We start from the raw sequence: 24140 nt of genomic DNA on the forward strand, positions 1-24140 counted from the left end.
GAAGGAAACCATCTGATTCTGTCTAATTGGTTTTGACTCCTGTCTTACCTCTAGGTCTCTCAAGGCTTGAAAAGGAATGCTTACTAATCAATCTGGAACTGGATGCATTTTAAGAGTATAGCAAGAGAAGTGCAAACATCCTGTGGCATGAAGGCAGGAATATTAGATGGCTGTGCTGATCACCATGCGAGTTGGTCCACTTGTGTCCTCAGTTAACATCTGTGTTCCTTCTTACCTGAGTGCATTTGCTGATTCATAAACTCCTGCTTGTCCTTGAGGGTGAAGTTCAAATGTCACCTCACCTGGCACACTATCACAGTCTTCTGTGCTCTCAAAGCATGTGGTTATGATTTTATGAAGCCAGAACTCTATATTTAATAAAGGAGGATGGGAAGAAAGGGCAACAAGGAAAGGGGGTAGGGGGGAGAAGGGAAAAGGGGAAGGAGAAGGGGAAGAAAAGGCAGAGAAAAAAGTTTTCTCCTCTTCTCTTTCTCCCTTTGCCCTTATGAGCTGTAACTCATACTCAATAATATTAATACATGGTGATTACTTATAATGAATTTTGCCTTTTTTAAAAAACTTATGATATTTAATACTTAAAAGGTACAAATTGTTATAATATTCATCTTAACATATACATATTTTTGATTAATTAAAGAAACAAATTATTCCCTAAAAGGAATTCTCTGAGAACCAGCTCCCTTGATACCTAGCATCCTGCTTACCTGTTTTCTTACAGACTCTCTCACAGTATCTGTGGCTTTGTGGATATTTATGGAGGAAGTGGCTAAGAAATACTCTGGAGAACAGGTCTTTCAGAATTCCCATTCCCCTATATTTCCCTAAATAGATAAACAGGTACATTGTGAGAATGAGCGTTTAGAGTTACATTTAGTGACATAGAATCACATTTTTTTACTATTATAAAATTAAAATTTTTTTAATCCTCTCTTCCATTCTACTGCATTTTCAGGGTAATGTCAGACATATGTCAGATGTGAGATAGACTAGACAAAGGTCACATTTGGGAGAGGTGGATAGAGGGCGTACACTGATTATACTGTGGCGGGTCTCATTAAGTACATTACATGTGTGTGCATGTGTGTGTGTGTATAATGAATTATTATAAATGTACCTTATTATTTGATTTGGACGTTGACTTTACAATATATGTGGAATTTATGTAAATGAGAAACATTCTGGCTTACACAATACTGCAACAGCTTTTCTTAAAGGAATTCCATCACACTTGTCCCAAATTGGAGCCATCTCCTGTTCACAAATTATTAGAATTACTTGTTTATTCATCATCTCCCACAGTAGACCATGAACTTCAAGAGGGCAAAAATACCTTTTATCATCTTGGTACTTCTCAGTACTTAGCAAAGTTCTTAATATAAGACAGGTGTTCAATAAATATTGAATGACTGAATGGAAATAGTCCAAATGTTCTGCCTTCTGTAGCATCTTGTCATCCTTCTGAATTCACAGATCCTCTAATAGTTATTATTAAATTATTAATTCAATTAAAGAGATGCTCCTGCGGGGCTCCTGGAAGAGCCTCTATTCTGTAGTTGCAAAGTCAGCAAGCACAGTCACTTGTGAAATTCTTATGATGGAATGTTTCTCCATACCTCTGAACCTCATTTTTAATTTAACAGACTTGTCCCAAAATGGATGATAGGTTGTGATTTTTGTGATACTTACCTAATTGCTTCAAGAAAACTCAAAGAATTCCTAATATAGATATTCTTTATAAAAAACGAAGAATCTTGTCTCTCCATCCATAGTGTGATTTTACCGTTTATGTGTGTTGTTGGATCCTATCAGGCTTTCTGAACTCTAGATATACTTTAATGCTCATTTAGCACCTTCATATAATATCTAAATTAGAGATACACATTAATGGAGCTTAGTAAAATCATTTTACTCTAAATTTTCCTGATTCTTTCCATCTTTTCATAAAACCACACTGTAGCTGCACTAAAAGGATAGATAATCACAGAAAAGCAGTTTTGGTTTAGGATTCAAGAGAGAGAGTATATTGGTCTTCTAGATACCATCAAACTCTCTGGGCCATTGGCAATATATATATATATATTTTTTTTTTTTTTTGGCTTGCAGAGATGAGCCTCATTGCCCCTGCAGTTTGTATAGAGGTATCACCTGAGGCATATCGTTCAGAAGGTCACTTTTCCGCAGACCCTCTCTTACCATCTTCCTTGCCTCGAGGTGGATAACCTGAGTCAACTTCCAGCCAGCCAGGGATATATAGTCTGAGGCCTGGAGGCAATGGATGACACACAGAAGGAATTGCAGAAATTTGCTACTGTGTGTACTACCAGAACCCACATGTGGGAGGGGTGCAGTGGACCGGAGATTTATGCAGTGTTTCTCAAACTGTGGCTGGCACCTAGTAGCATCTGGATCACCTACAAACTTATTATTTGGCACACCCCAGCCCACCCCCTATCAGTAACTCTGGGGGTGACACCCTGCAATTTGTGTTTTAACAAGCACTGCAGGGGCTTCTGATGCCTGCAACAGTTTGAGAACCACTTCTCTTCTGACTTCTTCATTTCCTTTTATCCTCACTCTGCCTTGTTCCAGCCACTGCTTATGGCCATCCGTTGTGCATGAGCTCCAACAGATTTCCTATAGGTACAACCTGACCATGCCTTGCCTCCTGCTATGTCCTATGCCCCATGTCTCCTATCCCAGAGCTAAGCTTTGGATTCTCAAGGCACAAAAAGAATGGGGCTTCAGCTGAATATTCATAGAGAAGCAATCTGGAAATATCGAGAATTCCCACCTTCCCTAAGGACAAATCTTTGACAAATGAGAGATAAGAATGGGGGAATATATTCTTCTCATTTCCTCCCTTTGGTTAGGCTGTCTTGAGATGCGCTTTGTATGGTTTCTTAATGAGATCAAGCAATCAGCAGCCATCAACTCAAAAACATGTTCTTCGAGTTTACTTTTCTGATCTGCCTCACTTCCCTGTCCCTTCGCTCTCTGGGCATTGCATTTCCTAAAACACTGGAAGCCCAGAAGCCTTTGCCTCAGGCTCTAATTTCTGGGGGGACCAAGCTAAAACAAAAGATGCTCAGTACATGCTTTATCATGTGTTGCACTTCTGTTCCTAGAACTCTGATGTGTACTTTTTATATAGGAGAGATATGCAGAATTAATGTTTCTCTAAAAAAATATTGTAGTAGAACTTTTGTAACATTTAACATATTAAATGACAAAGCAAATACATAATAGCATGCTAAGATTGAATATGTGCATTTAATTTTCTATTTTTAGACAGTTGTAGCAAATAATTGGTTTTTAATGCACCGTTGTCTCCTTTTGCTCTACATCATCACAAAACTGGACACAGTTATGAGTTCTTCAGTAGAAATCACAGTAGAAATTTCTGTATAGGACTAAGGAACATATTCCGTCAGCCCTGTATTAACTTTTCTTTTAAGTGACTGATTCTTAGGTTGTTCTTTTGGATTTCCTGTGTTAGGAATTAATCACTTTGCAAATAAGGTAATAGAGGAGAGAATATATTTCTATTTTTTATTGGGACTCAGTGGATTAATAGTAATAGAACTCTAGTGTGATGAAATCCTCCCTCCTAAAAGGTGGAGCTGTACATATTAAGACATGTTAATAATTTTGGTAATTTACCAAAAATGATTGGTAAATTTCTGTTTACCAGAAAACTAGTACCAACAGAAATAGTCATTCCTCTGTTGCCTGAAAAAGTCATGGTACTTCCTATAGTGCCTAAATCACTGCAAGAGAATGCATCTAGCTCTGAGAAAAAGATTTCTGAGATTGTGCCATCTTTGTGATTTGAAAGGTCGTTTCAAAAAGCCTCCAAAGTTAAATGACCCCTAACCTGTTCACTACCATGTCTTAATATCTTCCACTAGAGATCCCTTTCTTTTATCCCTCACCTGTACTGAGATATAATTGACAAATACATCATGTAAATTTAAAATGTACAGCATTTTGATTTGATTTGATACACTTAAATACTGCATAATGATTACCACCATGGAGTAAGCTAACACCTCCAGCAGGTTACATAATTGCTCTATCTTTTCAGGGATGAGGACTTTTAAAATGTACTCTCTTAGCAACTATCAAGTTTATAATACAGTATTATAACTGTAATCACCATGTTGTACATTAGATCGCCAGAACTTACTGGTCTTACAGCTGGAAGTTTGTTTCCTTTCTTCAGAACCTTCTTATTTTCCCCACCTTGCAACTTTTGATAACCACTGTTTTAGGCTCTACTTCTTAAGTATGGGTTTCTTAGGTCCACAAACAGAAAGATTTTCTTCTTTTTCGTGGCTGTATAATATTCCATTGTGTGGCATACCACTTTTTTTTTTCCATTCATCCATTGACAGATGTTCAGGTGGATTCCATACTTCAGCTGTTATGAATACTGCTGCAATGAACATAGGAGTACAAATAAAATTTTAATATCCTGTCTTCATTTCTTTTGGATGTGTGCCCTGAAATGGAATTGCTGAATCATGTGATAGTTGCCTTTTTAATTTTTTGAGGAACCTCCACACTGTTTTCTGCATTAACTACATCAATTTACATTTCTACCAGTAGGGCACAAGGATAGGGATCCCTTCCTTCACCTTAAGATTTGGTGTCGAGGAGGACAGTATTAAAAATTTTATTATACCTGGGACGAATGGTGTACCTCTTACTACTACACTGTGAATTTGCTTACAATTAATAGATACCAATGCTCTCAGGTGATAGGTGGGGTTAGGCAAATCTGGAAACAGAGGGAAATTAAAAAAAAAATGCTTTAAGGGACTTCTTTGGATATGCAAAAGGGATTTGAGTGGAAAAAAAAAATTTTTTTTTGTTTCTTTCATTGAAACCACCAGAAAACTACTCAATTCTTTGCATCTTCTCTAAGTCTTCAATGCCTAGCCTGCTCTCATGTATTCGGGACATGGGTTAAATTTATTTTTCTTATATTCTCAGACTTTTTCATATCTCAGTGTTTCTGGCCTCACCCTAAACCTGTCTGCTTTTCATATTTCCTCCTAACCATTTTATGACCATTTCTCTACTGCTAGTTATAGCCCCACTCCACAATTTATCTGTGGTCAAACCTCTATCTTTGATTTATTGGATCTTCATCAGAACTCTACACCATGATTCCTGAGATGAAGATCCATCATTTGGAATATACTCCCTAACTCACAACCCCATCCCTGAAGTTCATGCCAACAAAGTAGATAACACTATTGCATAGAAAGCTAGTCTTTTGGGATTTTACATTTTAGAAATGGAAAGGGAAACAAAAGAGAAAATATCAGTTGATTATGATTAGGACAATAAAGTAATACAAATCTTAATTTAATCTTAAAAAATCATTGTAGATCAATTTTAATGATACTTTTACTAGCTTAAAAATATTTATCCAATCTACTTATACTGTACTAGTTTTAACCACTTTTCTATATGTTTCTATGTTGATTGCAGTTTTTTAAAGTTAAAAACAAAAGTTTTGTAATGAAAATCTGGTTCTGCATCAATGTAGTACTCTTGTGTGGAATTATAGTGTTAAGATATACATTTTCAAAGGTGGACTTACTGAATCATACTAGATAAGCATGTTGCTTTTGCTACTTACTGTGTATTACACAACAAATATGTTTTGAATCTCACAAGTTTTGAATGTTTTTACTGAAGTAAAATTCTTTTACTCATAGATGAAGAATACTTTAGTAGCCTAAGCAATTTTCTGTTCTATTTTTTAATATTCCTTTATTTTAATAACTGACATTGTACATTTCCCATGTATTTATAATCTTTGCTTATATAGTTTTTGCTGATAATTTTTGCCTTATTTAGATGAAGAGCAAGGCCCCATTAAATAATCTTTGAGAACCACAAACTCTTTGAAAATCATGTTTGATGCAAATGCTTTCCAGCATGACTTTTATCTTCATTGTTTTCATTTGCGCATAATTTTTATTAGTTTATATTGTTAAGCTGTCACTTTGTTTGGAATCTCCCTTTTTCTCCATTTCTACAAGTTGACATACCCATAGAGTGAATACTGTTTATCATTTCTTCTATATCGATTTTTATTCACTAGTGATTTTGTCTCCCACTCCTTTGGTCTTAAATAGCATTTACATGTAAATGATTCCTAATCTTAATGTACTGATTCAGCCTTTCTCTTGGGTTTCATACATATTTGCAACTGAATTTTGCCGGCATCTACCTTGCTTCAATTCCTCCTTGCTAAAATACCCAGCAGGGAGCAGAGTCAGGCCCTTTGTTTGCAGAGATCAGATCACATGACTCATCTACATAAAACTTTCCATTGCATTTTCCTCCCCCATAAAATGCAATCTGGATTTCCTGCCTTGCTCAGTATGTCTACATAATGGGTCCATACCTCTTAATTCATGCCCCTTGAGTCCTTGTTCATTTCTCTGTATTCACACTGCATGTTTTTCTGTCCTGAACATGCTGAGCTTGCTCCACTCTAAGCTTTTGCTTCCTGGTGTTTCAGTGGAATGCTGTCCTTCTCACTTGTGCATGCCTGTCTCTTTATTGTCAAGTCATAGTTCAAAAGTCATCTTCTTCAGTGTCCATCCTTAGACACTTTCCCAGATCAAAAAAACAAACAGAAAACAAAAAAAAAAATGCCCTCTGAAGTTACTGTCCATAAAGTTTCATGTCATCTTATCTTTAAAAAAAAAAAAAAGATTTTATTTATTTATTTGACACAGAGAGAGAACACAGTAAGCAGAGGGAGGGGGAGAAAGAGGCTCCCCACTGAGCAGGGAGCCCAATGTGGGTCTCCATCCCAGGACCCCGAGATCATGACCTGAGCCAAAGGCAGATACTTAACTGACTAAGCCACCCACGTGCCCCTCATGTTATTTTATCTAAATAACAATACTGTCTGATGCCATCATGGTTTTATGTTTTCTTTTTAAATGGAAATTGTCCTTTCTTACCTTACTGAAAGAAGTTTCAAGAGAATAGCCGGTTCTTCTAGCCCTAATCAGTTCATCATGTTATCTCCATCATCTTGAGGCATGGAAGTAACTCAATAGTTATGTATTGAATGATTGAATTAATGAGTTTTTCTATTGCTATAAATCTCAGAGTGTCATTTGGTAATGAGGCTGGACGTCAGTACTTTATTTTACTTGCTAGCATTTAATTTCACAATTTCTCTCTTAATTTAAGTTTAAAATTTTTGATAGGAGCAAGCTTACAAAATTTTGCGGTGGAAAAAGTTTTGTGTATCTGTCTCTTTTTTACATCTTGTTGTTTCTCTCTCTTGCTCCCTCTTTTATCACTGAAATAGAGCACGAGTATTTTTAGCTTCTTGTGTTAGTGCTTCCAGAGTTTTTTGGTGGGTCTGCAAATAGCTACTGACAAATATTCTTATCTTCTATTTCTTTTAAAACACAAAAAATAGCCTAATACAAATACTGTCTTGGCTTACACTTCTTTAATTTAATTATAAATCCTGGAGATCTTAAGGAAAATTCTCCCATTTTTTGTATAGCTGCATCATATTCCTATTGAATGTATGTTCTATAATGGATTTAAACAGTCCTGGTGTCTATTGATTGGAATTTGATTTCATTATACTTTTAATAATTTGCAGAGAATTACCTTCTACCTACTTCATGATGTACATGAGCAGTTCTCTAGGATGCTACCCAAGTTAGAATTGCTGAATGAGGGGCACCCAGGTGGCTCAGTTGGTTAAACATCTGCCTTTAGCTGGTGTTATGATCTGAGGATCCTCGGATTGCATCCCATGTCTGTCTCCCCACTCAGTGTGGAGTCTAGTCTGCTGCTTCTTCTCCCTCTGTGCCCTCTCTCTCTCAAGTTAATAAATAAAAAATCTTAGAAAAAAAAAAAAGAATTGCAGTGTCAAATTAGCATTATAGTTTTGATGGCCTTTCCTCCATAAAGTTTATACAAATTACATGACCATCAGTGATTTATAACTTTCTTCACAGCTTTACCAATAGGAAGTTTTATGAAGTATTTGGATTTTTGCCAATTTAATGAATTAATAAATGGAATAATTTCTCTTACTATGATTAGGGATTAAACTTTGTTAAATATGTGTAAAAGCCATTTCTGTTTTCTTTCTACAAAATAGTCTTTGCTAATTTTTTTCTATATGATTCATGTATTCACTCAAATAATACCCATGTGGCTGGCAGTGCCCTATATATTTGGGATACAGCAAGCATATATGTGAGATATAGATTGCATATGTGCGTGCGTGCGTGTGTGTGTGTGTGTGTGTACCTATTGCATATATGAGATATATATTCCTTTTGGCCATGCACAGATTTTGATATAAAATGTATTTTTTTACTTTATTTCTAAGCCTTATGCAGGAGACTTCTGCTGCTGGCCTGCATATAGGTACATAATTTTTGCACTTAGTGAATGAATGCCTCTCTCTCAGGAAGTGTATTTTTTGTCTTCAGAGAACTCCTACTGATGGCCCTCTTCCTGCTCTCTCTCTGCTTCCTCTTCTGCAGCTTCTACCAAACCTCACTCACCTACACTCAATACACATATATTTGTTGTATATGTAGTATATCCCACTCCTACTTTTACTGAATATGGGGTGTTGAAAAGTGATCATTATTGCCTTTATGTAATTAACAGGAGAAACAGGAATGGGGGCAGGGAGTTGATATAGATAGTCATATTCATACCAGAAGTTTCTATGCATTTATTTATTTTTATACGACAAATGCAATCACACCCCCAAGTACCAAAAATCACAAAATATAGCCAGAAAAAAATTTTAGACTCTTCCACAGTGGCCCGATAAGAGGATCAGTAAAGGAAAAGACTCATTTTTCAAAGAGCATTGATATTGAAAGTGAATTCTCCAGGCAGAAAATCAAGAAGGTATAAGACATAGAACTGGCAAGGGTAAAATGGCAGCAAACCTTCTAAGATGATGTATATAAAATATCTCTCCAGTATCATCACTAGCAATAAGTAAAGATATAAAGATGTCAAAGATACTTATACCTTCAATAGAAATGAGAATCCTATGAAATGAGACTCTCATAATGTTTAGCAATGGCTTTGGAAAAAGTGTGTGAGGTTTCTCCTTCTTGACTGAGACCCTTTTGTGAAGAGTATTTGAGGTGGGCATGTTAGGTCTTGGCACTGCCTATTTTGTGTAGCATATATTCCTAGGTATGTTGAGAGAGTTAGTGATTGAAATGAAAAGTTTTGATCACAGTTCACCCAAATAATTGAAGACTAGTTTCAATGGATATTCACCACTGTTTCCACTGGTCCCCCCTCCCCTGCCCAAAATGAAGTGAGTATGGTAAACATTTGGTTTCCTGGGATATAGTAGCCGGTTTACAAATAATAGTGGTTCAAACGCAAAATAATGATATTCTCCTTTTCTCAGCCAGTTTCTATTTTCAGATAGTAGTTTTGTGGAGCTGGTTATCACTCTGCTCTCTGACGGAGAGTCTTGTGGTCTTTGGTAGGGTAGAGGAGGGGGAGGATGAAAGGGCAACAAAGCAAGGGCATGTAAAGTGGTTGATAAATTAAGAGCTTTAGTTTTAACCAACTAATATCCATTAAGATCTGTTTTATACATTTTTGACCTATAATCCATTTTCTTGAACAAAATGCAAAGGCAAATTAACTGGTTTTCTGCTCTTATAAAATGAGGACCTCATGGGCATGGTTGTGAAACATGATTCCACTTAATGAATTATCCTCAGTAATAAGAGTGATGATTGATACTATCTTTACTAGGCCTGAGCAGAGTGAGGTTTTTAAGACAGAGGAACCATATTGGCATTTGCCAATAAATCAGACTGTGGACTCACAGCTTGAGATGATGGGTGTAGAAGTGGAAACTGCGGGTGAATAGCACCAGATATGAGTAATCCAGAGCCTGTGTTCAGAATAACTTAATTTATTAAAAGAACAGTCTTTAATTTTTTTTTTTACTAAAGTTGATGCAAAATGTTACATTAGTTTCAAGTGTACAGTATAGTGATTCATGAACTCTGGATTATGCTGTGCTCACCACAAGTGAATAAGCTACCATCTGCTACCATACAACAAACACTATTACGATACCATGATATCACACTATTATGAAGTTCCCTATGCTATGTCTTTTATTCCAGTGACCTCCATACCTGGAAGTCTGTACCTCCTACTGCCCTTGACACATTTCTTCCTGTCCCCCAATAGTTTTCCATGTGGTAACCATTGGTTTTCTGTATTTATACATCTGATTTTACTTTTTGCTTCTTTATGCATTTGGGTTTTTTTTAGGATTCCACAAATGGGTAAGATGACATGGTATTTGTCTTTCACAGTCTTATTTAACTTACCATAATACCCTCATGATCCATTCATATTTCAAGTGGCAAGATCTCAAACTTTTTATGACTGCATAATATTTCATTGTGTATATATGTATGTATATATGTATGTCCAAACTCCCTAAATCCTAAATTCAGTACATATAAGCCATATTTTTCTTGATTATTCGTCAGAAAAACACTTAATAGGGAATAGCCTAACTTGAAGACTACAGAGCATAGTTTTAAGCTTATGTATCTGGAACTTAATTCCATCTCTGATTTTAATGATGAGTAATGTAATTACAATCACAGAGTCTTTTTTTCTTAAAACTGTAGACATTTTACTGAAGGAAGGTATCCTTTGGTCTTAGCTATAATATGACACATAATTGAAACTCTTTATCTATATACAGAAGTAAATGTGTTTAAAAATAAATTTAGACCAATAGGACATTGACAGCCAGATAATGAAACAAAATAAATGATCCTTACAATCTAAATGGGCAAAATTTGACTTCTTTTTTGCTGTGCTCTGTATCTCTCAAGTACAGGCATTAGCATTTTACATGGTATTACACTAAAAAGAAGTGTGTTGTCATGTACTGAGTAATGATCAGAGAAGGAAATAAGCTTTATTTTGTATGATGCTCTTTAAATTTTTCTTCTCTGAGGAGTATGTACACATTACCTAGAAAATCAGTTAAGTTAGGATCAGAAAATTTATAACAAAGACCCTCACTGAATCAGAATGATAATTTGAAGAAAGTATACTTTCTGGCTAAATAGGTATTATTTCATGCTTTGAAATCAGAAGAGAGTTACAAATTAGTTAAAGTATGCACATGTATTCTATTTGAATGTTATGGATTTATTGTGGCAATAATCACAGTAAAAATAAAACGTAAAGTATTATATGTACACATATAATAATAACTATAATCATATGTTTTCTCCTCATTTTGCTTGAGAATCACCACATTATTCTATTGTTCCCATATTTTTCTCACAATAAATGCTAGAATACTGGAATATTTTCTATTATCCAGTACACAGAATCAGATAAAAATCAGTGACTTTTTATTTACATATTTAAGTATAAATTTACAGTATTCTGGAAAATCATGATCCTTGAAGAAATGATAAAATTGCAATGAAGAGGTAGAAATTTTGAAACTATCTCATCCTACAATTCAATTCAGATATTGTGGACTTTTTCTTTTAAGGTGGATTTCCTCTGAGGTTAATATGAAGGACCTGCCTAAACTTGTCTCTTCTCCCTCATTAACTTTGCTGATTTATGAGTTTTTTTTTTAAATTTCATCCCAGGAAGTGTTTTAAACAATTTTTTATTATGTTATTTATAAAAATTAAGTATGGCTTCAGGAAGAGTCATAACATTTACCTTATAAGGCAGATGATTGAAAGTTTACCCTAGAGGCAAAATGTTGCATATTTTTGCCCTCAAAACTGCCCCTAGAATTATATCTCCCTTGTCTTTCACTAGTACATGTTCTGCACACAAGTTTAGCAGGTTAGTGATTTTCACTCCTGAAGCTTATTTCCCAAATCCATACAATTGAATTAACTCTTCAGATTTTTGGGGTTTAGTTTATTTTATCCCATAAGCACTGGAAGACCATTCACATTCTCTTTCACAATTTTGTGCATCACTTTTTAAAAATTAAAGAAAAGGGCTTGGTGATCATGTGAAATCAGGGACCTAATATCTCTGACTTGTTGGAAGCCTTACATTGCAAATATTTCCTCTGAAGAGTTTTATCACTCAAACTTAGCTTTTGGCTGGAGGATATTTATCCAGTGGCGAAACTACTGTAAACATCTCTCACTGCCCTCCTCGCCAACTTCCTGGTCCACTTATTGGTAAGAGTCACAGTTTTGCTATGAAATATTCATATGTGAAATGTCCGTCTTCTCCATCCTGTCAAGTGGATGACAGTCTGTAATGCAGCTGTGCATGTAAAGTAAGTAACCTTACTTTTTCTGCTCAAATACATCTTTTCTTTCTTTGGGATTGAAAAAATACACATCATTTTCCAATGTACTGTGCAGGGAGTGTAGATTTTTGTAGATTTGGCTCTTTTATTTTCCACTGTAGCAGAACAGTTAGCATTATTTTCTTCTTGAGCATTTTGGGAAGCCATTGATGGGTAAAAGGATGTAGTGTCATTGACCTTTTTTACAAATATTCTGGAAAGGTTCACTAGTTTACTCAGGATCACAGAGACACACAGTGAAGTTTACCAGCGCTACGCCTGGTACTCTGGTTCTGAGTCTGATCCTTGAAAAACCTGTGGTAGAATCATCTTCTCAGAACTCCAGGGTTGAGGCCCCTGTAACTACTTTGCACATGAGTTTTCATTGACCACTGTAAAGTGGTCATCTCATCTGGTGTCTTTACAGTCTGGTTCTAATGATATTCTGCTGCTCCTATTTGATCACTACCTTCCTGACATACTAAACTCTTCCTCTTCTTTAGCATGACAACTTCTGTCTCTCCTCCTTGCCTTCATGGTTTTCCCTGCCTAGCCTACCCACTCCTTAATGTATTTGAAAAACTTTTGCTCATTCTTTAAAACCCAGTTCAAATATTTTCCCAAAATCTGAGTGTAGAGTCTGTTAACTCCATCTTTTCTGTGCCTAGAGCATTCGGTGTGTCTAGCATCACATTTTTTTTTTTTTTAAATCAGGTTGCAATGAAGTATTTGTTAATCAGATTCACTCTTGTATTTTGAATTCTCAAGAAGAAGAACTATATATTTTCTTTTTAATCTCTGCAATTATTGGATTTATTTTTTAAGAACATTTATCTTACTTGTGACAATCTGTTAGACTCAAGCTTAGAAAATACTTTTAAAAAATTGTACAAAAATGTGAGTGTTTTCTATAATATGTATGGTAAAATTTGCACACTTCTTCCCTTAAATACATCTTTTAATTTAGAGATCATTTATAGAGTTTTCCAAAATTAAATCTGTCACAAATCAGAGTTCATAGATTTCAGCTTCATTCATTACAATACAGGAGAAAAAAATATCCCTTTATAGCCATGAGATACCTGCCAATTGTTGTCACTGAAATTCAATTTGCAAGTTATTTTGAAGAGATATGTGATTTCTTCAAAAGTTCATTTTAACTCTTGTTTTTGGGATCCCTGGGTGGCTCAGAGGTTTAGCGCCTGCCTTTGGCCCAGGGCCTGATCCTGGAGTCCCAGGATCGAGTCCTGCATCGGGCTTCTTGCGTGGAGCCTGCTTCTCCCTCTGCCTGTGTCTCTGCCTCTCTCCCTTTCTCTATGTCTCTCATGAATAAATAAATAAAATCTTAAAAAAATAAACTCTTGTTTTCTATTAATGAACCTTGATAAGAGCCATCAGAGATTAACTTTCGTTAGCTTATCTTCAGGTTGAACCAAAACCATTTACATTTCATCAGCCTGTAGAGGAGTCTGTAGCCTGAATTCCAGTGATAAACAGTGCTCACTAAGCACTGACAATTTTATTTATTTTTAATCTGGATCACTCAGTGTAAGCCTGTTTACTTTGGTCCTGTTTTCAGAAAAAAAAAAAAAAAGAAGAAGAAAAAGAAAGAAAGAAAACAGGGGTCACTATCCTGTCTATAGAAACCCCTCATATATCTGAGGACCATCAGTAAGCCATCTGTCTCCAGGCTTAGCAATTTCTTTTCCCTTAAACTCTGGACTGACTCTTCTAACTGTGCATCATCTTTGAAACTCTTCTCCAAACACTATCCTGACTCCCATAACTTGTGGATTCCATAATGCTTTTCTAGGTGAAGATACAGTACTTTTTAAATTTTTCTGCTTACAAATAAAACAGCATTTTTCTATAGGCAGTTTAAGATTTTTCAGAATCCCATATTTTCCAGAAGATTCCTCACTGGAAACTCTTCCATGTGTTCTAAAAATAATTAATAAAAATAAAAGTGAAAGAGATTATTTTCTTAATTTCCTTTTTGAATAGTTCACTGCTACTGTTGAGAAATGAAACTGATTTTATATCCCATTATCTTACTGAATTTGTTTACAAATCTTAACAGATGTGTATATGTGGTGGAGGAGGAGTCTTTAGGGTTTTATACAAGTAAGATAATATCATCTGCAGACAGAAATAGTTTTGTTTCTTTCTGGTTTGGACGTCTTTTATATTTTTCCTTATTTATAATAGAACCAAAAAGAATAAAATATTTATGAACAAACTTAACTAATAACATAAAACATCTATACCTTGAAAACTATAAAATAATGAAGAAAAAATTAAAGACACAAATATTAAGTGGAAAGATGTCTCATGTTTATGGATTGGAATACTTAATATTGTTAAAATGTCCATACTACCCAACATGGTCTACAGATCCAATACAATCCTTATCAAAATCCAAAGGCATTCTTTATAAAAAGAATGAAATCAATTCTAAAATTCATATGGAATCACAAAAGACCTAAAAAAGCCAAAGCAATTTTGAGAAAGAGAAACAAAGACAGAGACATTACACTTCTGGATATCAAAATATATACAAAGCTATGGTAATTAAAACACTATAGTGTTGACATAAAAAAGACAAATATTACCAAGGAAACAGAGTATAGACCCCAGAAGTAAGACCATGCATATATGGTCAACTCATCTTTCACCACAGTGTCAAGAGCATACAATGGAGAAGGAATAGCATATTCAAGATATGATTCTGGGAGAACTGGATATCCATACAAAAGAATGAAATTGGACTCTTTTTTTTACACCACAGGCAAAATAAAAAAAAAATCAGTTCAAAATAGATTAATCTGAAACTTTAAAACTACTAGAAGAAAACATGGGGGAAAAGCTTTATGACATTGGTTTTAGCAGTGATTACTTAGTTATGACCTTAAAAGCATAAGCTATAGAAGCAAAAATTGACAAGGGTGACCAAATCAATCTGAAAAGCTCTACAACACAGGGGGCAATTAACAGAGTAAATAACTATCCCTGCCCCCATAAATAACCAATAAAATATGGGAAAAAGACTTGAATATATACTTCTCCAAAGAAGACATAGAAATAACACACTGGAACATAAAAAAGATCAACATCCCTAACCATCAGAGAAATGCAAATCCAAATCCCAATGAAGAATCACCTCATACCTGTTAGGATGACCATTATTTAGAAAAAAAACAAAAAACAAAACAAAACAGAATATAATAGGTTTTGACAAGTGTGTGGTGAAACAGTATTTCCTACATACTGTTGGTGGAGTAAATAAAGTGTTGCAGCTGTTGTGGAAAACAGTATGGGGGTTGCTTAAAAGAATTAAAGTAGAACCTACATTGAGAGAAGGATCTCAGAGAGATACTAGTATTCTTATGTTCATTGCAGTATTATTCGCAATAATTGAGACACGGAAACAACCCAAATGTCCATCAATGGATAAATGGATTAAAAATGTGATGTGATATAATATAAATGTGATATGATATAATATATATTATATAATAGAAAATATTTCATTATATAAATATAATGAAATATTATTCAGCCTTAAAAAGAAAGAAAATCCTACCACATGTAACAATTTAGATGAGACTTGAGGGTGTCATGCTAATGAAACAAGCCAGTTACAGAAGGAAAAACACTTTATGATTTCACTTATATGAAATATCTGAAATAGTCAAACTTGTAGAAACAGAGTAGAATAATGGTTGGCAAGGACTGGGGAGATGGCAAATGGAGAATTGGTAAAAGGTTTTAGTTATGCAATATGAGCAAATTATAGAGATTTGATTTACAAGATTATGCCTATTGTTAACAGTACTGTATTTCACACTTAAGGTGTGTTAAGTAAATAGATTTCACGATCACTTGCTTTTCCTGTAATTTGAAAAGTGTGCAAAAGAATGTATCTTATGAATACTTTCATCATAATATTGAAGGTATGTATTTAGACAATTTTACATCAAGAGAGTTTCCTAAATGGATCACTGTGGCAACTCTAGCAACTCAAAAATAATTTATTAAGAACCTGGCTCCACTGAGTTTAAGTAGAGCTTAAATGGTTCAAGTTGATATTGTAATTAACTTGACTTTACAAATCCCTAGAACCTTGGCATAATATAGGTTGTGAAAAAAGATTACAATCTGGCTATGAACGTTTCACTACTTTAGAAATGATATGGGCTAATGTAGATACAGATAGATCAATTCCAGTTTTTCATTAGCTATGCCTGGTGACCAGACATCTACAAATGGATAGCTGTAGTTCCAGTGAAATCTATGGCCAAGAAAAGATTGAAACTGTACACATGGAAGGGAACAGGGCCTCCACTAAGCACAGTGATCACAACCATTAGAAATGTTCCCTCAGATATAAAAGTGTAATTCATTCAGCTTTTATATATATATATATATATATATATATATATATATATATATATATATTTTTTTTTTTTTTTTTACACACTGTCCATACTCATGACAGGCTGGGAAACTTCAAAGGCAAAAAAAAAAAAAATGATAGAATACACCCTAGTACATCATCATTAAAGAAGTGCTAGCATAACGTTGATATAGAAATCTCAATGCTTCCAAGGAGACTGATGCTTGGATTTTTCTATTCTTTTGTTCCTCATACAACATGGGTATCCAAGCAGTGTTTTTTTGTTCTGTTTTGTTTTGTTTAAATGTTTTTAAATGTTAATGAGACACTCCGCACATTGTATGGCTAATACAGGCATACCTTAGGGATACTGTGTGTTCAGTTCCAGACCACAATAAAGCAAGTACCGCAATAGAATGAGTCAAATGGATTTTTTGCTTTTCCAGTATATATTGAAGTTATGCTTACACTGTACTGTAACCTATTAAGTGTGTAGTGGCATTACATCTAAAAAATGTATATTCCTCAATTAAAAATATCTTATGCTAACTTATCTCAGCTTTCAGAAGTGAGTTGTAATCTTTCTGCTGTCTCGATATGCTGACCCATCAGGGTGGTGGTTGCTGGAGATTGGGGTGGTTGTGGCAATTTCTTAAAATAAGACATCAATGAAGTTGGCTGAATGGATTGACTCTTCCTTTTACAAATGATTTCTCTGTAGTATGTGATGCTGTTTGATAGCATTTAACCTACCCTAGAACTTCTTTCAAAATTGGATTCAATCTTCTCAAACTTGCCACTTTACCAACTAAGCTAATGTAGTATTCTCAATCCTTTGCTGTCATTTCAACAATTTTCATAGCATCTGCACCATCTCAAGAAACCACTTGCTTTGTCCATCCATAAAAAGCAACCCTTCATTTGTTCTACTTGTATCATGAGATTGGAGCAATTCAGTCACATGTCCAGATTCCACTTAAAATTCTAGTTCTCTTGATATTTCCACAATATATGCAATGACTTTGTCCATTGAAGTCTTGAATCCCTCAAAGTCATACATGAGGAGTAGAATCAACTTCCAGAATCCTGTAAATATTGATATATTGATATTTTGACCTCCATAACTCATGTATATTCTTAGTGGCATGTATAGTAGTGAATCCTTTCCAGACAATTTTCAGTTTACTCTGCACATATCCATCAGAGGAATCTCTCTCTACAGAAACTATAGCATTATAAAATGCATTTCTTAAATAATAAAACTTGAAAGTTGAAATTACTCTGAGTCATGGACTACAGAATGGATGTCATGTTAGCAGGCATGGAAATAACATTAATTTTGTATTTCATCCCCATCAGAGCTAATTTTGTAGTTCATCCCCATCAGAGCCATTTTCAGTGAGCAATAATATTTTGAAAGGATTTTTTTTTTCCCGAGCAGTAGTTCTCAAGAGTGGGCTTAAAATATTCAGTAAACTGTGTTGTAAACAGATGTGCTGTCATCCAGGCTTTGTTGTTCCATTGATGGAGCTCAGGCACAGTGGGCTTAGCTTCCTTCTTAAAGGTCCTGTGATTTTTGAAATGGCTAATGAGCATTAGCCTCAATTTCAAGCCATGGGCTTCATTTGCCCCTCATAAGAGAGTCAGCCTGTCTTTTGAAGCCTTGAGACCATGCATTGATTTCTCTCAAGCTACCGAAGTCCAAGATGGTGTCTTCTTCCTGTATAAGGCTTCTCATTTAGTTTGAAGATCCATTGTTTAGTGAAGTCACCTTCATGAATTATCTTAGTTCAGTCTTTTGGTAACTTCGCTGCGGCTTCTCCATTAGCACCTGCTGCTTCTCCTTGCGCTTTTGTATCATGGAGATGGCTTCCTTCCTTAATCCTCCTGAACCTCTCTGCTAGCTTCATACTTCAGCTTCCTATGTCTCTGAGCCTTCACAGATTTGAAGAGATTTAGGGCCTTGCTCCCAGTTAGGCTTTGGCTTAGGAGAATGTTGTGACTGGTTTGATCTTCTGTCCAGACCTCTGACACTTTCTCCATATCAGCAATAAGGTTATTTTGCTTTCTTATTATTCAGTGGTACACTGGAGCAGCACTTTTAATTTCCTTCAGGAACTTTTCCTTTGCCTTCATGACTTGGCCTTTCGGCACAAGAGAGGTCTTGATTTCAGCCTGTCCTGGCTTTTGACATACCTCCTCAGCAAACTTAATTATTTCTAGCTTTTGATTTAAAGCTAGAAGGCAGGTGACTCCCTTACACATGAACACTTAAAGGCCATTGTAGGATGATTAATTGGCCTGATTTGAATATCACTGTATCTCAGAGACCAAGGAGGCCTGAAGAGAGGGAGAGAGATGGAGGAACAGCCCGTCAGTGGAGCAGTCAGAGCACATGTTTATCAATTAGGTTGGCCATCTTGTGTGGGAATGGTTTTGTGGAGCCCTAAAACAATGACAAGAGTAGCATCAAAGACCACTGATCACATAGCAAATATGACGGTGAAAAATTTGAAATACTGTGATAATTCCCCAAGTGTGATACAAAGTGGGGAAATGCTGTTGGAAAAATGGTGCTACTAGACTTGCTCGATAAATGATTGCCACAAACCTTCAGTATGTAAAAAATAAATAAAATAGGGATCCCTGGGTGGCCCAGCGGTTTGGCGCCTGCCTTTGGCCCAGGGCGTGATCCTGGAGACCCGGGATCGAATCCCACGTCGGGCTCCCGGTGCATGGAGCCTGCTTCTCCCTCTGCCTATGTCTCTGCCTCTCTCTCTCTCTCTCACTATAATAAATAAATAAAAATTAAAAATAAATAAATAAAATAAAATAAAATCTGGGGTTTCTCAAGGCTTAGGCCTTGGGCTCTTTAAAAAAATAATAAAATGAATGAATGAATGAATGAATGAATAAATAAATAAATAAATAAAATTAAAAAATAAAATAAAAAATTGCAGTACCTGCAAACACCAGAAGGGGATGCACAATAAAATGAGGTAAACTTGGATAAAGTCTCTACTTCCCACTGCTCACACCTGCCCCAAGAGCACTGATGGGTCATGGGAAGGCCAAGGATATGTAGCTCAGGGTGGAAATTCAGATTTATAAGGAGATATGAATTTGGATCTGTTGGCTTTTACTTTGTTAATGTATGGGTTTATTTGTTTGTGGGTTGTTTTTTGGGGGGGATCTTTTTTTATTAATAGTATATTTTCTCTTACTTATCGTTACAATTAGGATTTCATTAGCTTGGATGTTACAGCAAAGTAAGCCCGGGGCTTTGTGAGGCTATGAGGGAAATGCTTGCCATGAACAGTTCAATTAGGAAACTGGGTAAAAGAGAGAGAAAGTAGCACTCTCCAGACCTCTTAGAAATGCCATGTCTGAGCAAAAAATCCACTCTGTATATCTGTGTATCTATGCAGAGAGGGAGAGATAGAGAAAGGGAGACTGCATGTAACTGGTATATAAGATTGTGGGAACTAATGAAATAAGTTTGAAATCCATAGGGCAGAAATTCGAGAAGAGGAGATTATGAGCAGACTGAAACTCCCTTGGGTATTGGCTGAAGGTTCAGGAAAGGAAAAGTCTGTAAAGAGAAAGCAGATTTTAGACCAGTAGTTGGAGTATCACTCAGGGTAATGCCAAAGTCTTTTAACGGATCTCCTCTGATTACATTAGGCCCACCTGAACAGTCTTTCTGACTTCAATCCAACTGAGACTGCTTCTGCACAATCCCCTCACAGCAGCACCCAGGTTAGTCTTTGATTAGAAAGACTGGAAGAAAGTGTGTGCATATTACAAAATGGCAGCTGTACCCACTTCCATCCTCTTAATAATGCCCTTAGTTTGATATGGGAAAAAGCCATCCCAGATAGATGATAGTTCTCTGGATCTTTCCACTGGGCATTGCCCTGATTTGTGGTCTCCCAAGGGTTGTTCTGGCCCCTGCAACTCTGGGAACAGCATTAGAATTCAGAGGTCTCATCTTGGCCAGTTGCAAGTAAGATTGTAGATGAAACTCTTATAATTAGATTTTAATTTAAAAACAAAGCAGATGGCATATAACTTGAGAGCTGAAAGGAATCTGGCGCGTCCCTTATACAGCAGTGAGTTGAAGTGAGTCTCCTATTGTTATGCTGCAAGCTAGTAATCAAGTCCTATCTAATAACACTACTCTATGCTATTCACATGTGGAAATCAAGGAAAAGAGAACTCCTTGAAATTGCTGTTTGTAAGGGATGTAGAATTGAACATAGGTGGCCTGATTTCAAAGACTGTGTTTTTAATCTATGTGTCCTGTTACCTATCCCAGACTAGAATATATATCTTGTGATTAATGATATTATTTTTTTCAGCAGTCTTTTATTTATCATGAAAAAAAAATCCCATGTTACTTTTACCATTTGGCACTTAGGAAAATGGTACAATATTTTGTTTGTTTAGTTCCATTTCTTCTACTTTTCTCCCTCATCCCCCTCCCCTTGGTCCTCCCCCCTTCCTCCTTCCCCCCAGTATTCCTCTCTTTCCTTTTCCTCTTCCTTTTTCTTCTTCTTCTCCTCCCCCTCTTCCTCCTTTCCCTTTTTTTATTAACTCTATTCTTTGTCTCCCAAGAAAAATACTTGAAATGTGTTTCTGTTTTATAATTTGTACCCATTTATATATTACTCTCCTTTTCTTCTCTCTTCCTTTCTATGATTTTAGCAGATGGATTTTATTAAGGAGGTTTTTGAGATACCCTAGGGTCCTGTCCTTATTTTCACTAGCTTTTCAAACTATAAAACTCAGTAGAGCTTCAACCTTTAATAGCTACTCTTTCTAAATAGCTGAAACCTACAATTTTAGTTTAATATTCTTTCCTAAATCACACACATCTATAACCCTTAGGCATGATATGTGCAAAAAATGGCTACAAATTTAATATGAATATAGAAAATTATTATTTCTTAGGCTAATATGGAATCCCCAAACTGATATTCCTTATTGAATTTCTTCTATAGATAATTCTTCTCTTAGGTGTCAATAAGTGAATTTTCTTCCAACAATAGGTTTTTATGTGGATTACTTCCATATAAAAAATGAAACTACATAAAAAACTAAGACAAAAGTAATAAATAATCTAGGGAACAGTTATACACATGTAGAAAAATCTGGATACACATTTTTTGCAGGTTTATTGAGATAGAATTTAGGTATCATGAAATTCACCTGCTTAAAGGACCTAATTCTTTGGTTTTCAGTATATTTGCAGTCATGCAACGATTCTCATAATCTCAGTTTATAACATATTCATCATCCCAGAAAGAAATAGGGTACCCATTTGCATCAGTCTCCATTCACCTCTTTATCTTGCCCTAAGCAATCTGCTAATCTACTTTCTGTCTCTTTAGATTTGTCCATTCTGGACATTCCATATTGATGGAGTCATACAATACATGGCCCTTAGTGATTGGCTTTTTTTCGTGTAGTATAACATTTTTGAGGTTTATCAAGTAAGTTATGTTCCAGTGTACCTCAGCACATCATTCCTTTGTATTGATAGATAATTTTCTATTGTGTGGTTGTTTAGCCATTCATCTGTTGGTGGGCATTTGGTTTGTTTCCGTTTCAGGAAATGTCCATAATAATGAGTAATGCTGCTGTGAATATTTATGTAAATATTTTTGTGTGAACATACCTTTTTATTTAGGGTACACACTTAAGAGTAGAATTATTGGCCGGGTGTTAATTCTATAGTTTCCATTTCAAGAGACTGCATTTCTTTGGAGCAATATCTATGCAAACCCTTTCCCATTTTTAAATGGTGTGAATTACCTTTTCTGTTATTGAGTTTGAGGGTTCTTTATGTGTTCTGATGTAAGTCCCTTATCAAACAGAAGATTTGCAAACATTTTCTCCCATTGGATGTGTAGTGTTTTAAATTTTCAATGATGTTATTTAAACCACAAGAGATGTATTTCTGGAAAAAAAAAATCCACCATTTTATTTAAATATTGACATGATGCTAAACCGGTTAATTGGAGGAAGAAGTACACTGGTAGCAATTCTAGGATCTTTTAATATAAATTAGAGGCAAGTTGAGAATGTTGTGTTCAATGATTGTGCCTTGGTTGAGGATCATTGAAATGAGAGACTTGTTATTCTAAAATATTTGGAATGAGTGTTTACAACTGCTATTGTGCATTAAGATATTTTTCTTTTCAGTTAAGACTCTCAGATAATGTATATAAGGATGTTTAAGGTAAGGCATTTGAATATTATCCCAGTCTTAGTTTATAGATGTAATAAGATTCTGTCTACTGAATTTTGTTTTTTCTAATGAGATTTGGTTAGCCTATTCCCTAGCAAACTGGGACAAATTTCTGTAATTAGTATCATAAATATTTATAAAAGACTACAGTAGACACAATTTAGTTTTTTGAATTTTGCATAAATGCTACCTGATTCACTGTGTCAAATATTTCCCTTGCAAATGAGTTTTTTCATACTACTCTATTCAGAATCAATAAGTCTCAGGAGATTTCCTACACCTATTAAACTAGAGATGACAAAATGCTGTCAAAATAAAATGCAAGCAGATTCCCAATGTCAACATTTGTCTACATTTCATATAGGATCCCAGAAAAAGAGGAATTTCATCACAAAACTATCATAAATAATAGCAACGCAATTATTTTATCTTGCTCTAGCTGACTGACTCATTCAGTTATCTAAAAATACCCACAACTTTAAACTCATATATCTGAAATTAATCACCATAATCTAGAATTACTTACAGGTCATTACTTTATTTGTGCTTTTTGTCAGGATAACGAGGGCTTTGCATTTTGCTCAGATGTTACAATCGCCTTCAGCTCTGGAAGAAGCCCTTTACCTATCAGTCAAAGAGCATTTGTTGGAGGGTGTAGTTAAAATAAATGGACAAGTATCATAGGTTTGCCATCTTTTATATCATGAAAATTATATCATGTAATTTTAATAGTTGAAGTAACTGGGAATTAAAAAAAAAAGAATTGGACCATTTTTCTACTTGGAGAAACTAAGGCATCATAAATGATATTTAAGTGACTGAGCTGCATGCAGTTTTGATTGGTCCTTTTGAATTAATCCATCCTTTTCCATTTAATGAGGTTAGCTCCCACGTAATTCTTCATTGTGAAATAGATCATAAATTTTTATTTTAAAAATACTGTGGTCTACTCATCATGATCTGTTGTCCTTCTAGCAATGATTGATGCATTCTGAAGAACTGTACACAATAAACTGTGCAAAGTGTGAGTTATCTTAGGTCATGGCAGATATGCCCTCAGTGGAGTTAGGGATGTCATTGACAAAGACTTTGTAACAAACCAAAAC

This window comes from Canis lupus, chromosome 11 (assembly GCF_011100685.1).
Source record: "Canis lupus familiaris isolate Mischka breed German Shepherd chromosome 11, alternate assembly UU_Cfam_GSD_1.0, whole genome shotgun sequence".
NCBI classification, from domain to species: domain Eukaryota; kingdom Metazoa; phylum Chordata; class Mammalia; order Carnivora; family Canidae; genus Canis; species Canis lupus.